Consider the following 17,253-nt stretch of genomic DNA (forward strand, 5'->3'; position numbering starts at 1 on the left):
TAAATCCACATCTTATAATCAGCCACAGAAGAAGAGGAACTGTTGGAAACTGTAACATGATTATATGGCGGGCTGGTATGTGTGTGTGTGAGTGTGTGTGACTTGTTTGCATGTTTGGGCTGAAAGCAGCTGCAGAGTTTTGGAAGGAAGCTGCAGTCGTCAAGGCGACTGATAAAGCTGCAGGGCTGCACGGCGGGAAAAAAAACTGTTGAAAGTGAGCAGCAGTCAGACGCTTCACTGATAATGATGAGCCCCCATTAGGATTGTACGTTCACCCATGATTAACATTTCACTTTTATGCAGAAATGATGGAGTGACAAGCTCATTCATGAGGCAAAGAACAATGAAAACAGCAAGGCAAAGGTGAACGACTGAAGAGTAAATCAGAATCAGACAGTCCAGGTTTAATTGGCCGTTTTTAACGTTCTTCACGGACAAGAATGTTGATGCTTTTTTAATTGGGCTTTTATACAGACTCATACTGCAATTCCCCGACTGATGCTTTTGAAGACAGTGACAAAAATACCATGGTAATTAGAGATGTACTTCAACTCAACCAACTTCTGTCACAAATTTCAAGATACAAAACCAGACCAAAACTATCCACGTCAAATACAAGATCCAAAACAATAGGCAAATATGATAAGCCTTTAGTATATCCATGTACTTTAACAGTAGCCTACTTTTTGAGAGGGAAACAAAGATATTTTGAGGTAAATAGAGACATTACTGAAACTATAACCTGTAAGTTGTTATTATTACCAAGCGTATGACCTTCTATGACACATACAATAGTATACGTAATCAATTAGAAAAAGAAGCATGTTGTTTACCCAATATACAGTATAATGACAACTGGAAAAATACCACCAGCAGTGTGATATTGTTTTTTAACAACAGATCAATAAACATAAAGGGTAATATTTAGAACTTATAGTGTAGACACAATATCGTCATTTACTATGTTAACAAAAATATTTCCAAACGCAGAAGCATTTTAAAACTAACCAGTGTGTTAACGTTTCAATTACTCATTTATAGTTGATTAGTTTCTGAATGAATCAGCAATTTAAATTAATCAGTTGTTTGAATCAGTTCAGTTACTCACTCATATGTGATTAGATCCTCAATTAATCACTGGTTTAAACAAATCGTTTGAGTTGATGATTCAATGACTCATTCCTACTTGATTCGTTTCTGAATGAATCAGCAATTTAAATGAATCAGTTGTTTGAATCAGTTCAGTTACTCACTCATATGTGATTACATCCTCAATTAATCACTGGTTTAAACAAATCGTTTGAGTGAATGATTCAATGGATCATTCCTACTTGATTTGTTTCTGAATGAATCAGCAATTTAAATGAAACAGTTGTTTGAATCAGTTCAGTTACTCACACATATGTGATTAGATACTCAATTAATCTCTGGTATAAACAAATCGTTTGAGTTAATGATTCAATGACTCATTCCTACCTGATTGGTTTCTGAATGAATCATTGATTTGGAACAAATCAGTTGAGTGAATGAATCTCACTCATGAAGACAGTCACTTACAGAAACCTACTGGCACAACCCACAAGAGTCTCGGTGTGAAGACCTAAAGCTGATGGGGTAATGTATTAACTCTTATACGATGTCCACCGTCTAATTGAATTTGGAGAACAAAACTGTTATAGTACATCATATGTACTCTACAAATATAGTACATATATGAATATGGTAATAATTTTGTACAATGGTATATATAAAATAACCACAGTATTACCACCTGATACAATAATTATATCCTCGCATATCCACAGTCATTTTATTTTTGTAAAGTGGATATATTCTGTTGTTTACTGCTGTAAAGTCATTATAAGTCACTATACCTGTAGTTGATATATAAAGCTCTACTTTGTTGGATTGAACAGGTTCTTTCTGGCAGAGTGCTGTAACATTTCAGAAACCATGATGATGCAAAGTTGGAGAAATTCCAACTCTCCCTGTCATTCAATCTCTAACATCTGCTATTAAAAGAGGCTGAAGGAATCTGCGGGGGGAAGATGAAGGGACAAAACAGAGGTGGGGTGTATACGGGGGCACAGTGAATAGCAGGGGACACAGTAACAAGAGCGTCTGGAAAAACAGCCAGATCAAAATAAACAAACAGCTTGTGTTTTCAGAGAGCAGAACCTCTACAAGCTCCACTAAAGCAATTATTCATCACATTTCTCACACCTCAGTCTGTTTCACATAAACACACGCAGCCTGAGGTCTAGTTCTGAGCGTTCAGGTCTATCTGGAGGTCTGTATTACCTGCGCTGCTCTTTGAGGCTGTTTTAGCGCAGGCATTCCTGGGGCGACACAGGAAGTGCGGCAGAAGAAGGCGGGAGGAAGTGAACATGAGGCTTAGCTCACATCAGGGTTCAGTCTGTCAGCGCACACCTGCTCTCTTTCAGCACAGACACTTATAATGTTCATTTCTTAAAGATTAAATATACACATGTCTGTTTATAGAGTGGCTAAATAGAAAAGAGTATAAGCACGTCTACATTTTGCTCTCTTCATATCTGTGTCTGTCTATCTATGTGTCTGGCTGCAACGGGTGTTGTGTTCAGTATGTCGTTTTAACATGTTTTAGCATGTTCAGGGTTCCCACAAATTTTCAGTGATCATTTTCCAGATTGGCTGAAATAAAAGAAAGAGCTGGTTGCCAATCGCAAGTTTGGACCAAAAACTGTCCAGTTACAATTTATGGTCGTTCAAACGTTTTCTACTACTAACATCAATTGTTTTGGGCAAGTAGTAAACTGTTCATTCTTGGCTTAAGAAAAACCCAATTACATTTATTTTAAATAATAATTTTCTAGGATGACGACAAGATTTCCCAGGACATTTTCTATCACTTCCCATGTGTTTTTCACCATTTTTCCAGGTTTTGAATTATGGTTAATATGTGTTGCTAAAGCTGTTGCTAATGGTTGGTTTAGTTGGTTATTTATCTGTTTCTTCTCAAAAGAGCCTCCGAGTCTTTATGATTTCCTTGTTTATAGACATGACTCAGGTCCCTCCTTCAATTTTCTGTTTGATAGTTAAGTAATAGCACAGGTTTCCCCAACAAGATATAATTTGAGGCATCATTCATATACAAGTATTTCAGGAAGAGCTACACACTTCAATTTAATACCTAGTTGGTTCAAATCAATAAAACTGAGACTTTTGTTTCAAAAGTGTAAGAGCAGAAATTACCACATTTGACATAATCTGTGTTCACACATTACCTTAACATATCACCTTGGAGCACAGCTCTGCCCACAGGGAAAGACATTTCCAATTTTTATACTGCAGTTATTGGACACACATCTCCTGATCTTGTCATGAATCACAGTGTGATCTCACTGTATTTGTCTCAGGGAAAACAGAGCTCTGACAGGAAGAAACGCTGAACCCCCAAAAAACTGAAAATACTTCATGAAGTTTCTTCATTAGATTACTACACTTAATGATCATCAAGGCATCTGTGTTTGAAGTAGCTGTCCATGAACATGCGCAGCACTAGTTCCTTTGATGCTAGTTTTGTGTGTGAGGGGATGTAAGGGCCGTTCATTAGAAACCTGCTTATTCATCCTCAATACACTAAAAATAAACAATGAGAAACCGAAAGATACATGAATCTGTTTACTCTGTTTACCATGATATACTTAATCGCAAACAACTGCTTCAGTACAGACAAGTTCATTGAGGAATTATGACCATTTAAAATAAACCTTAAAAATGAGCATTAATGATAATGACTCTGAAATATAATCCTATTGCTAACTTCAGTTAATGCTTACTAGATTTTTTTAGATCCACTGTATTTTACAGTATAGACATAATATCTTGATCACACTTGCTATGCTTCCATCCAAAGATGCAAATTTAACTTTTGCGTAAAACTTGAATATTGCAGAAAACATTTGCCAATAAAGCACTGTTTCCATGCAAAGAGTCTAAGAGAACAAAAACATCACTTCCCGATAAACTGGCCCAAAATATCTCTAAGAAAACTAGGAGAAGCCACTGAATATAATCAGTTTCATATTTAAGAAATTACTTGCGCTTCAGAGAGAGCAGGCGTAACATAATAAATGTGGTCCTTGCTTTTAGAGGTGGATTGGGAACGCAGTCATGTATGACCATAATTATACAGAAATACTTTTTTATGACAAACTTTTCAAATTTGTCCAAAGCAAAACATAGATGCTGTGAAAGATTGGTCCACTGGTTAGTCAGTTTATCCCATCTCATAGCGCAAAGTCACATGACTTTTTCAATGCACATTGTGGAATTTATTCTGTAAATGTGTTTCCATCATAATTTATGCACATATTTTCTTATCGGATAAAAAGCTTATCCTACACAGTTGTGCACATATTTTTTTTTATGTGCATTTTTTTAATGCTCATCTTGGCATTTCCATCCAGGGTTTTATTTTTATTTTTTTATGATAATCCAAAATGCACATAAAAATAGGTGGATGGAAACATAGCTACTGTGTACGGTGTATACTTTGTATCTATTTTTCTATTTTCTATATATATTTTCTTTTTATTCATTATATTATTTAAAAGCCCTTGCTATGTGTACTGCGTTTAAGCTAACTGAGACTTATAGCACTTATATATCATTGCTTTTTATTGTTTTTGATTGCTTCCATTGTCCTCATCTGTAAGTCGCTTTGGATAAAAGAGTCTGCTAAATGAATAAATGTAATGTAAACGTATCACAAGAAAAGACTCCAGTTTTAACATTAGACCTTTGTTTAGGAATAAATCTTATAGAAATGGTCATGGCCGACAGAATAGCATCTCTCCTATTAAAGCAGCTAAAAAGTTGATCTCAACAGCCCAGAAACAGCGACAATAACAAACGAGGTCAGCACTTCAGGCTTTACACACTTCAGCTGTTAATCCTATAAACTCTGTCTTGTTTCTTCTGTTTAATGGCACAGATAAGAGTTAAACAAGAAGTGGTCAAATTCAGATTAGTGCTCTGGTGATGCTGATAAGCTGTGTCATATTATATACATACAAGACCAAACCCATAAAAGTGAAAAATAAATAAATAAAGTATCTCCAGTTCTTTGCTAAACTTGGTAAAATATAATTAGTTCGGCCTGAAAGCTATAACATCAAGAACATAAACAAAACACCTGAAACGGAGTTGAGTTTACTGTTTTGATTCTATCGTGTTGTCTTTTTTAATATATTATACAGACAACTGTTAGGACACAGAATTGTGCTTTATTTGTAAGTGGTGCTGGTGTGAATCTGGTCCGCATATAGAACAGGTTCAGAGAGTTTCATCAGCAGCTGATCAAAAGGACTTTCATGTTGAGTTTCTAGTGTTTTCTACCAAGCTAAATCATGAACTCTTGATGTGATTTTTTTCCAGCCCTTAAAGTCTCTCACCTGGATATTAATTATCATATTTATCTTTCCATTTTGCAGATTTTTCTTTAGATGTCTCTGCATGTGGAGACTTGGTTTGCAGTTGGATAATTGGCGCAGTTTTGTTGACTAATTGGGCCACAAACTTCACCTCAGTATAAAGCTGTTTGACTGAATCATGCTGTTGAATAAATTATCATAGACCCAAAATTACTCTTTTAATATATGTGTATTAATAACATGCTGTGACTTCCTGGTGAAATCATGATTGAGGATTATGTGAATTTGTTGAGCTGATCTCAGGTTTTGCTTCCTAGAACTTGACTAAAACTAAAACTTGATTTTATAAAAAAAAATCCTAAAGTCTGTCTACTTTATTCTTTCTGCACACAGTTCAAACAGCACTGAATTTTAACTCCCAATGCAGCATAGAGAAGTCAATACCCGGTCACAGTCAAGACTTTCTTTGTCTTCACAGACACTCAAAACTACAGAAACCAACAAAAATCACAGATTATTTTTTGAAATGGTCTGAAATAATGAAAAGCAGAATATCAACCCTCATCTAACACTGACCTTTCTTAAGCTCAGGAGCTCATGAGACTGTATATGAGGAGAGAGGGGTGGATTTAAATCTCTATAAGTGTGTTCATGGTAAAGTGGAGAGACTCATTCTCGGTCCACAGCACCCATGAGGCCCTGCGGTCTGCTCTCACATCTGATCTCTTAACACAGGCAGAGGGGCAGAAAAGAGCGGCCCTTCATGGAGCTGCAGTGGTACCTGAGGAGAAAAGCCTCCAGAGAGGGTCAAACAGATGCTCTCAGCTCGTCTCATTATCACACAGTTCACTCTACATCTACGTGAAGCTCTGTGCTCGTCTCACATTCACTAAAGACGCTTTCCCTCAGTTATCTCAAACTATCAGAACTGCATTTCAACATTTCCTTCCTTCAACAAGACTACAATACTGGAAGGTGTTCATTAATACTGACCGCCAGTAAACCATTTTGCAGCTTTAATACTCAAGAGTAGATTTCTGAAAATGGTTTGGGATCGGTCTAAAGCAATAAAGGTTTATGGCTCAGAGTTTAATAAAGTACTTAGGTATGTTTTAATTAGGCTAGTCTCAGAAAATACATTATGAGAGATAAAAGTAGACACAAACGTGATGGGAAATAAGAGTGTGAAGATGAACAGCATCATTTGTCCTTGTTTGATAAGAAATTTTTGAGTTTATATCAAGATCTTTGAATTGTTTTTTCATTTTCATTCTTAGTTTTCTGTAAAGATTTGTCTTCTCACAGTGATAGAGTTGAGTTTTATTCATCTAACGTAACGTCCTGTGCATTTCATAACCTTTTCCATTTAGCCGCTGCTTCATTCCCAGACTCAACACCTGTGAACGTTCTTGTAACACATTCCCGGTCTCTCTCTCATCATAGACCCCATCAAACCCACAGTGTTCCCGTTCTTAATCTGATAACACAATCAATCACAATTTCAGCCGGTGTGAACCACTATAAGTGCTATTAAAGCTCCAGCTGGAGCGTCCCGCTAGTATCAGCTCTCTCTAATGATGTCTGCGGCCCATTCTGCTCATCCACAAATCACAGCCGCTGAAATGGAGAGAAGTCTTTAAAGGCGAGATGCAATAACAGTGAGAAGTGGTCAAATTCAGGTGCTCGCTACAAATCAGAGCAGCACCAGAGCAGAACGGAGGGTCACAAACATTTTTTTTTTCTACTGGGGTCCTGTGAGATAGTATTCCGGACCAGAGCAGCGGGAGGGTGGAATTATTATGACACAGATCAGTGAGCCACAGACATTGTCCTGAAACACTCCAGCAGTTTTCTGCTCTCCATTTGCTATTCATCTTTATCAGTAATTAGAAGAGGAGGAAGGGCGAAGCTGCTTGTTATTTGACTTTTTGTCTCTCTGCTGACACCGGGAGCTGCGCTGACACCGGGATGCAAAGTGTATGAGCAGCAGAAAAATAAATTCAAAGCCGTGAACTTGCACTTGAATATGTGTGACTGTGAAATTATCAGCAGAGACCGCTGGGAAGACACAGCATATTTACCAAAGCGCTGAGGGACGGTTGAACAGAAAAAAATTATTTCAGAAAATTCCCTCAGTTCTAGTAAACTTTTAAACTGCATCATCAGGGTCTTTCACAGCAGCGTGTCTAAACCAAAACACAACAGTGTGCTGGAGGAAACATATTGTAGCGATAATTAATAGCAGCTTTTCTTCTGGTACATCCTAAAAATGTCCATGAAAACAATGTGCGGCTTTGTCAAAACCTGAAATGGAAAGGAAACCATGTTAGGTTAAAAACGCGAGTTGAAGCAACATATTGTTTGTTTGTCCGGCGTCATTTCTCTTCCTCATGGCACAGCAACTTCCTTTCTTCTTTTATTCCTGCCACACTTGGTCTTGAGCCTAAAACATTCATAAGCCTAAAATCCCTCAACAAAATAAAAGTAGCAAGAGGAGAACAGGCGAGCATTGTTATTTTGCTATTTTGCTCTGAACATTAATTTAAAAACCCAAACCAGAGCCAAATGAGTGTTCTGACCACCATTAGACATGATAAAACTAGATTTTAAATTTCCAATAATAATGTGGATGCTAAGTTGTTCAGAGTGGCTGTTAGGTGGTTGCTAGCATTTTTTTTTTTTTTTTTGAGAGAGTTTGTTAAGCGTATGTCTACTGTATGCCGTGGCTTAGCAAACAGTACTATTAAAACTCTTATGTTTGTTTTGAAGGCAAGAGGATTTCCAGGGATTTCAACACCCTAAATTTTGGCATTCGGCCAAATCAACACATGCACCTCATTAGCACTCGGTGGGTAACTAGTGAATCCCTCCACAGTTTCCATCCTAACCTCACTGTTGACCTTTGGCTAAATGTCAGAGCTGAAATTAGAGGAAACAACATACAACAAATACAGCAGCATATAATACAGCTTATTTATTCAGGCAAAACCAGGTGAGATTTGTTTCTGGGAATTATTGCTGATTCTTCTTCACATTTAATCCTGCTGAAAGTCAAATTAAATGATTTCCATGTAACCTACACAGTGTGAGAGCGTCAACAGCCATTGAGTCGAGTGTCTGCTGGTGATTCTTCAGTCAAGAGCAGATCTGAGATCAGATTAATCATGATAGAGACTCTCAAACCCACGACACTTCAGTTACCAATGAACACTCGACTAGGAGAGCTGAACTATAGAGATTAAAGTTTCTTCATCTCATTAAACAGCACTATTTTAAATACGGAAATCAAAAATATATACTTTTAACTATTTAATACGGGAAAGAAAATAAATTGACAGTAACCTGTTCTTAGATGAAGATATTACTTATTATTATCAGCAGTTCATCATTCAAATATTAAAGAGGACATTTCAACACTTCTGTAGCACTTTGTTTTTCCCTAAAGCCCATAATGTCATAATTTAGTTTTGCGTCACAATTTTACTCCCACTTTCTGCCACATAAATATTTATATTAGCATATAATTTTAGCTGTCTTGGGGCGACAGGGTATCTTTTTTTTTCCTATACAAATTTAGTTGCCAAGTGCTCAGAATGTCAGTGTCAACCAATGGAGATTCATTCAGTGCATTTGAAATGTCTCAGAGATACTGAAATATTCACATTGTTTTGATTTTGTATATGTGGATGCAGATTTGACACACTACGCTGTGGGGAAAAAAAGTACCAACCATGAAGCAGAAGTGTCAATACTGTCCTCTCTCACACACACACACACACACACACAGTGTCATAGTGTGTGAGTGTGTGTTTGTGGGGAGGTGTGTGAGCTGACATCATAAGTGCAGACACCCTCCTCTCTCCGCAACAAACTTTTCCTTCCTTTTCTGAGACTGTTTGATCATGAACTTAAACTGTCACTTTCTCACTTTTTCATGTCAAGGATAAAAAAAAATAAAAAAACAGAGTGACTTATTTATTTATTCTCTCTTCCCTGCTCACTCTAAAATTATAAATAAGGAAATTTGGGGAAATTCCCAGTGGGCCAGTGTGTTTTGGTCGTACATGTGCTGTTGATTTTTCTTCATTACATACAGTCACCCTCTCAACTGATCTGTTTTCTGCTATAGATCTACAGTCCAATCTCAGAAGAAGTTGTGACGTGACCTCTGCCACTCAAGACCCACATAGCAAATGGTCTTGGCCCAAATGTGGCCTCAATCTGGCACTGCTGGCCTTCTGCCGGCATTGGCATGTACCCTTTCAGCCAGAGCTGGGCCATGTGTGGCAATGACGGGATGGCGGGGATCCGGCAAACAACATGAGGGCCGATTGTTGATGAGAGGAGTGTGGCCCAGACCAGTCCAGTGATATGTGACCCAAATCAGGCTAAGATCTGGCAGCATATAATGACCATGATAAAAAATATAAATACAATATTGCATGATAATGGTTAAATGATCACAGACATTTTAATGAAGTGTATAGTATTGTTAAAATGTAGTCTTTGAAATGGCAAGTCAAAACAGAATGAAACATTATCATTTAAAAATTAAGCAAATCAGTCAAGTGCATTAAACTGCACTTAATTATAATTTTATTATTATTCTTGGTACAAATAATATTAGAATGCTTACATGAAAAGAGAGAGAGAGAGAGAGAGAGAGAGAGAGAGAGAGATAGAGATAATTTAACCATTATCATGTAATATTTATTTGGTTTACCATGGGGCACATACTTTTTATTACTATGCTGTCTGTCATGTACGAGCATTAAATAAAATGATCATGAAAGTATTCGATTTTTATTTAAATCCTATATCCATGTGATGCTTGCCTGGTGTGAGGAACAGATCCAAATTCAAACCGCATTTATTGGCGATATGTATCTCCTTCCTCTGTAGCTATAGTAACGATTTAAAAATGTTCCGTTAAGAAGTTTTACAACAAGTTTTATGGCAGCCATCTCAAACGCTCATTGGCTCTCGCCAGTTTCGTCAGAGATTGCGACATGCCGTGTTTCCAGTGATGCGTGTTTTGAATGAGAAACGCGCGCCTTCACGGAGTGGATCGGGATAGTATTTTCAGCGTTTAACAATTAAAATTATTCCCTGCTCCTCACGATTCTATTATATTCTGCCTGAGAGGACTGCAAATGAAATGCAATGTTACATGTGTCTATCTGTTATGTTTCAATAGATGGTATACTTTATACACTCACTCTTTATTGATTGATTTGTTCTTTATAAAAATAAATAGAAAAACCAATGCAATACGTTTTTTTTTAATTGCACAGTTCCATGATGTGTGGGTTTTAAGTCTGATTTTCTATTCAGTTTAATGTACTTTATTGGCATAGTTTGTGTGTACATTCCCAGACAGCAAGCAGTGTCGTCCCAGATCTGGCCAACATGTGGCCTGCATGGATTTCACGTAGGCCAGATGTGGACTGGATTTGGGCCAACACTATATTGCTGTCTGGTTTAGCAAAGCATGTCACAAAATGAATAATTGCGATTATAGTAATACACAAGGCAATAATATGAAATATTAAAGGAGGGGTGAAATGCTCGTTTTCACTCAATATCCTGTTAATCTTGAGTACCTATAGAGTAGTACTGCATCCTTCATAACTCCAAAAAGTATTTAGTTTTATTATATTCATAAGAAAAAGATAGTCTGTACCGATTTTTCCCGGAAAAACACGAGCGCCTGGAGGCGTGACGTGTGGGCGGAGCTAAAGAATCACAAGCGCGAGTAGGCTTTTGCGTTGAGAGCGTTTGGAAGCTGTGACAGCTGAAACTGAATGAGAGAAGCAGCAGCAACGACTCGCTCCGAGCGGGGCTCGAACCCAGGTCTCCGGCATGGGAGGCGGACGCACTAACAAGGAGGCAGAGATATTTTAAGCAGTTTTACTTACTGCCTGTGGTTCCAACACACAATCGTGACCCTTTTTCATTGGGATTGCATCATCCTTAAGAAATAAACGATACGCAAATCCGTCGTCAAACTGGGCTTTGTTTGTAAAACAAGCATTTTAGAAATGCAGGGAACAAACAAAAACACTTGCACAACTCCGTTGATGCTCTGTAAAAATAAACTCCATCCACTGGTCCCTTAATGCTGTTTTTTCTTTGGTAATCTGTGCAGGGTTGTCTTGCTCTGGCAACCAAAAACACACTCCTTTTGTGACATTTCGCGACGCTCTCGCTCTGATCAGTGAATGCCTCTGCTTTCATTGCTCTGCTATACGGGAGCGCGCGCTCTTCCGGCAGACGTGCCCTCAGGACACATATAAGGAAATTCCGCTCCATCTAACGTCACACAGAGCCATACTCGAAAAAAACTTTCCAAAACTTGTGACAAACCGGAAGGAGTATTTTTGGAACAGAAATACTCCTTCAAACGTACAACTTATTTTTTGAAACTTTGTCCATGTTTAGCATGGGAATCCAACTCTTTAACAGTGTAAAAAACTCAGTATGAATGAAATAGCATTTCACCCCCCTTTTAAGATTTTGTTGGGTCTGGGCTATATAAAGTTCAGGAGTGGCTCAGATTGGGGGATTCTGGTTTACTTAAGGCTGAGAATTGGTACCAATAATAAAACCTCTTTTGGCCTAGTTCAGGGTGATTAACTGGCTGAGATTCGGCCGGTTATGGCCCACGTGTGGGCAGAGTCTTTAATCCAGTTCTGGGCCACTTCAGGACCGTCATTCTTTGTGGTACTTGGGCCGAGGCAAAAGTGATTGTGTGGCCCAGATCTGGGCCAGAAGACATTTGTTATGTGAGGAGCTGTCATTTTCCAGCTTTTTTCAGATTGGTCAGTCATTGGGCTCTGGTTTCCGTGTTTTGTCACATCTTTCAGAAATATCACAATGATAAAAATAGTATGAAATTAAAAATACAGCATAGAGATGCATTTCCTGATAGACACTGCCAAACTGACTCAGCACTGCAGTGAGAGCTGAAAGCTGAGAGCAAGAGCTTTACTAAACAGTATTTGAATATACTGTAAACTCAGCAGTGTCCTGATTTAATCACAACTAAGATCTCAGTAGGTAACAGAAATGCCAGCTGGCAGAAATCCTATAAATGTTGTACCTCAGTTTATTTCTTGGATAAATATCAGCAATCAGATGAGCACAACATGACCAAGAACCACAGTGAACATACTGTTGTGTTGTCCAATTAGCTGTCTGTCCAAATACAGTAAAACATTTAAGTCAAGCCATTTTAAAATAAAAAAATTTGTTCAAAGCCATAATTTCACATCCACTAGGGGCAGTGAACTGAACATTTAAATTTGAATATAAAAGAATAAATCAATAAAAAGGCTGAATCTGAAAATGATTGCAGACTGAGACATATTTGTCATAAATTTATTTTCTTTTAGAAAATTAAAAATCTTATTCACCCACTTTCATTTTACATACAAGCATTGTTTCATTGTAAACTGCCTTTGAACGTATCATTTTCTTGAACCATCCAATGAATTAAACCTCATTGGGTCATACAGTTCCTACAAAAGGCCAGCAGCATAATAATGGTTGAAAAACTCTTGATAAAATGTTTTAATACACATGAGAAGCCGAAAGCTGCTAGTAAACACATCCTGGCTGAACTGCAGTGGTTTTTGTGGACAGGATTGAAATCCCAGAAATCTCAGTTTGTGGTCAAGTATGAGAGCCTTTGGTGTATGAGGTGCATTTGACACTCCAGTTTAAATTATTTATCAAAAAGAGATGGATTTAATCTTTTTCTGTATACCGCCATTTAAACAACAAAATATAAACAGAGAGTATATAGCCTATATACACTCACTGGCCACTTTATTAGGTACACCTTGCTAGTACCAGACTGGACCCCCTTTTGCCTTCAGAACAGCCTTATTTCTTTGCTGCATAGATTCCAAAAGGTGATGGAAACATTCCTCATAGATAATGGTCCATATTGACATGATAGCATCATGCAGTTGCTGCAGATTTGTCAGCTGCACATCCATGATGCAAAAAAAACATCCCAAAGCTGCTCTATTGGATTGAGATCTGTTTGACTATGGAGGCAATTTGAGTAAAGTGAACTCATTGTCATGTTCAAGAATCCAGTCTGAGATGATTTGAGCTTTGTGACATGGTGCATTATACGGCTGGACGTACCCTGACAGCAAGCAGTTTCGGTCCAGATTTGGCCCACATCTGGCCCGCATGGATTTCATTGTTGGTGAGCCTGTGTGAATTGTAGCCTCTGTTTCCTGTTCTTAGCTGACAGTAGCAGCATACGGTGTGGTCTTCTGCTGCTGTAGCCAACCTGCTTCAGGGTTTGATGTGTTGTGCATTCAGAGATGGTTTTCTGCATACACTGGTTGTAACAAGTGGTTATTTCAGTTACTGTTGCCTTTCTATCACCTCTAACCAGTCTGCTCATTCACTTCTGACCTCCGACATCAACAAGGCATTTCCATTCACACGACTGCTGCACACTGGATATTTTCTCTTTTTCTGACTTTTCTCTGTAAACACTAGAGATGGTTGTGTGTGAAAATCCCGGCATAAAAAGGCATAAGAAAAAAAAAAAGAAAAAAATTAGCCAAAATAGCCTTACAATCTTAAAATGCAGAATGACAGAAAAGTAGGATAAAAAAAAACAACATATTTTGATGTTTTTGTGAAGCTCTTTCATAAATGTCTCTTGGCAAATTTCTAATGGCGAGTTTCAGGCTTTGGGGCCTTTGTTCTGTTTTGTTGGAGGACTTTCAAAAGCACATGAAAAGAAACAGCCAAAAAAAAAAAAAATGGAGAAGAATTCAGAGGGGAACACCATTGCAGTAATGTGATGGACTTTTTTTTTTTTTTTTTTTTGAGCAGCTCTTAATGACTTTAGGACTTTCAAAACACAAAAACACGAGGCTTCTCAAAAATACTCTATAATATTGAATTTAGACACGTAAACACACACAGTTAGAAACATCTGATCTACACTCTCTGACTTTCCTGCAGCAGAACAAATGCTTGATAAACAAATCAATCAATATCCTCCATTTATGACACATTCTTTTCTTTTCCTCCCATCCTTGCGCTCAGTAAGGCAATTGGTCTTTTGTTTACAGCGTTCATATGGCAGATGCTCCAGACGGTCGATGATATTGGCAGACACTGTAATTTGTTCATGCAGGTTGGGCGAGAGGTATTTCAGATGTGAATGAACACCTTATTGTTGAATTCTTCAACATGATGAGTGGCATTAAGATAAATATGTATTTAAAATCACTCAGTGAGTTTAAATTATGATTCTGTTAAACACAGTTGCTGTTCACTGTTGGATCTGCGAGTTTATTCACTAATGGTGCTTTTCCATTACCAGTACCAGCTCAACTCAGCTCGACTCGCCTCGTCTCGGCTCGTTTTTCACTCCGTTTTCCATTGCAGATAGTACCTCCACAATAGTACAATAGTACGTCATAGCGATGCCGCAGTAAACTGCCGTGACGTAATCTTCTATGCGACACACACCCGCTACCCACACACAAAGGACAATGGAGGAAATACATCCTCGGGATCTGGCTGTTTCTCACAAAAAAGAAGACAAACTTTGTTTCAGGAGAGGCTGAGGGCAGCAAAACTATTTAAAAATGGCGGGGTTATTCAGGGTACTCCGTCTGGCATCATTGCACGTCGAGGTGAGTTGGTAACACAGTAGTGGAAAAGCGCCATTAGTGTGGTGTCACTGAAATTAAACGCACTGATCATAGCAGATAATTCGCACCAGGTCCTTCGCGGCTCAGTGCTGAATGCGCTTCTCCGTGGTCTAAAATATGAACACGTTCATTTGGACATAGACACACAGTCAGCAGAGGATACGCAATACAATGAGAATGAAGTGAATACTGATCAGCTGCCATCTTCATCAGTTACATGTGCTGCTCCCTGATCAGCTAGCAGGAGATTTTTCGCTTGCTTTGACTGGACGGGCTGGAGATAGAAATGGGAAACTAGAGGTTGTTTCACAGAGGGACTCTTCAGTGTTCACAGCTTGAATTGTGTATCTGGATATAGAAGAGAATCCTGGATGATGGCTGAATTGAATCTGATTCGTATGGCTCCCTCTCATTCGCTGTTTCTCTCTGAACACTGTGGAAACCTTGATGAATCTTTGATCTGGACGGATCTCAGCTAATTGGCCAGGATGTGAGCAGGTTTTAGTGGTTACCTGCTGCTCTCCCACTGTGCACGAAGCATTTCTGCTCCAGCGGTGCTTAAACCTATCTTACAAAAGCTATCTGGATTAATTTGCAAGAAGTGAAACCCATTATGACATTTTTAAGTGTGTGTGTGTGTGTGTGTGGGTCAACATTCAAACTCTGAATTTGATTTAATTATTTTTTAAATGTCTCTGGGGGATGATCAAAGGCCTCTTGTAGTGAATCAGTGCATTTTTTGTAAGAAAAATATCCATATTCAAAACATAATAATCACTTTAATGTAGCTTGCACCAACAGTTGCACATGGAAGCAGCCCCGGCTGATGACATATGAGGTCAGCGCTGCGCATACGCTGGTGAGTCTCGAGAAAACCAACGTTTGTTTACAGGATCAAAGAAAGCAAAGTTTCCTTACTTTAGCCAAGGAAAACCAGTCTCCTCTTGGCTTATACAGTATTGTAATCCTCATTTTGTACTTCTAATTAGTGACCGTTGTTTTATTTTGATCTCTCCCCTGCGCTTCCGTGTTCTTCACTTCTGAGCAGTACATGCATAAAGGCAAACTCATACCTCATACTCCCGGAACTGCTTCCGTTTACAACAGTGAGCACAAGCTAGATTATTACTTTTTGAATATGAATATTCAAAAATAAATAAAGTTCATAAAGTTCAAATATAATACTTTGAACTGCTTCGAAAGAATTGTTGGAAAATTGGAGGATATTAAATGCTTTTTTTATTTTTTTTACTTTGCCTGCATTTAAACCTATTGTAGAAGACTCCAAAACAAAACCAGGAACCTTAAAATAGCATAATAGGGGCACTTTATTTCTATTCTTTTGTTGCTTTGCAAAGTTCCTTGAGGAAATGCAGTTGTAGTTGAATTCATTACTGCTTTTCTCTGCAAAAAATTGCCTTTGGCCAGCAGCTCACATTTTTCACATCTCTTGAACCTCTGCCGAAGACTGATGAAATTGTCTTTCTGTGTATGTTAAATTTTGGTAGTAAAACAAACAGTACACAGTAACAACAACACACTTTCCAGTTTTGGCATCTTTAATTCCTGAGCTGTTCCTGAGATACACATTCTAAACAGCTAACACTAGCACTCACTAAGACATACCCATTGATTACACAAAAATACTGCGGTACAAACCAAGTAAAACAAAGTGAAAAGAGATTAGAAACAAGTGTGAATACTGCCTTATATAAGTGTTACACATATGTACATACATTACTGAGACTGTGACAGAATGAACAAACGCCATCTCTGCCTGTCCCAAGTTATGGGTTTGAAACTCTTTTCTTACTCGTGTTTGGATGTGTCATTCTGTCACCGGCAGAAATCTGTTTGCTTTTAGCGGCATATTGCAACAGCTCCTCACTGACTTCACATTGACAGGAGGGGGATCAATCTACAGCACTGTGCTGAGACAAACCCACCGACACCTTGACAAAGACAGACTATCACCATTTAACTTCAGCTGTGTTTGTGCAGAATCTGACAATTTGTTTGTATAATTATCTGCCTCAAGGGACCTTGACTCGACTCAGCACTAAAAACATATCAACCGTGTGCTGAGGAAAGAAAAAAGTGCATGTTTCAAATTAAAAATATAGACGACAATGTGAACAGAT

General features: G+C 38.2%; 1 protein-coding gene across 1 annotated transcript in view; it reads right to left on the bottom strand.

Annotated features, from left to right (window-relative positions):
* LOC127972926 (thyrotropin-releasing hormone-degrading ectoenzyme-like) overlaps positions 1-17,253 on the bottom strand; it is a 113,437-nt gene that overhangs the window by 60,814 nt on the left and 35,370 nt on the right. The gene's annotated exons all lie outside the window — the stretch shown is intronic.

Source organism: Carassius gibelio, chromosome A4, assembly GCF_023724105.1.
Source record: "Carassius gibelio isolate Cgi1373 ecotype wild population from Czech Republic chromosome A4, carGib1.2-hapl.c, whole genome shotgun sequence".
NCBI classification, from domain to species: Eukaryota; Metazoa; Chordata; class Actinopteri; order Cypriniformes; family Cyprinidae; genus Carassius; species Carassius gibelio.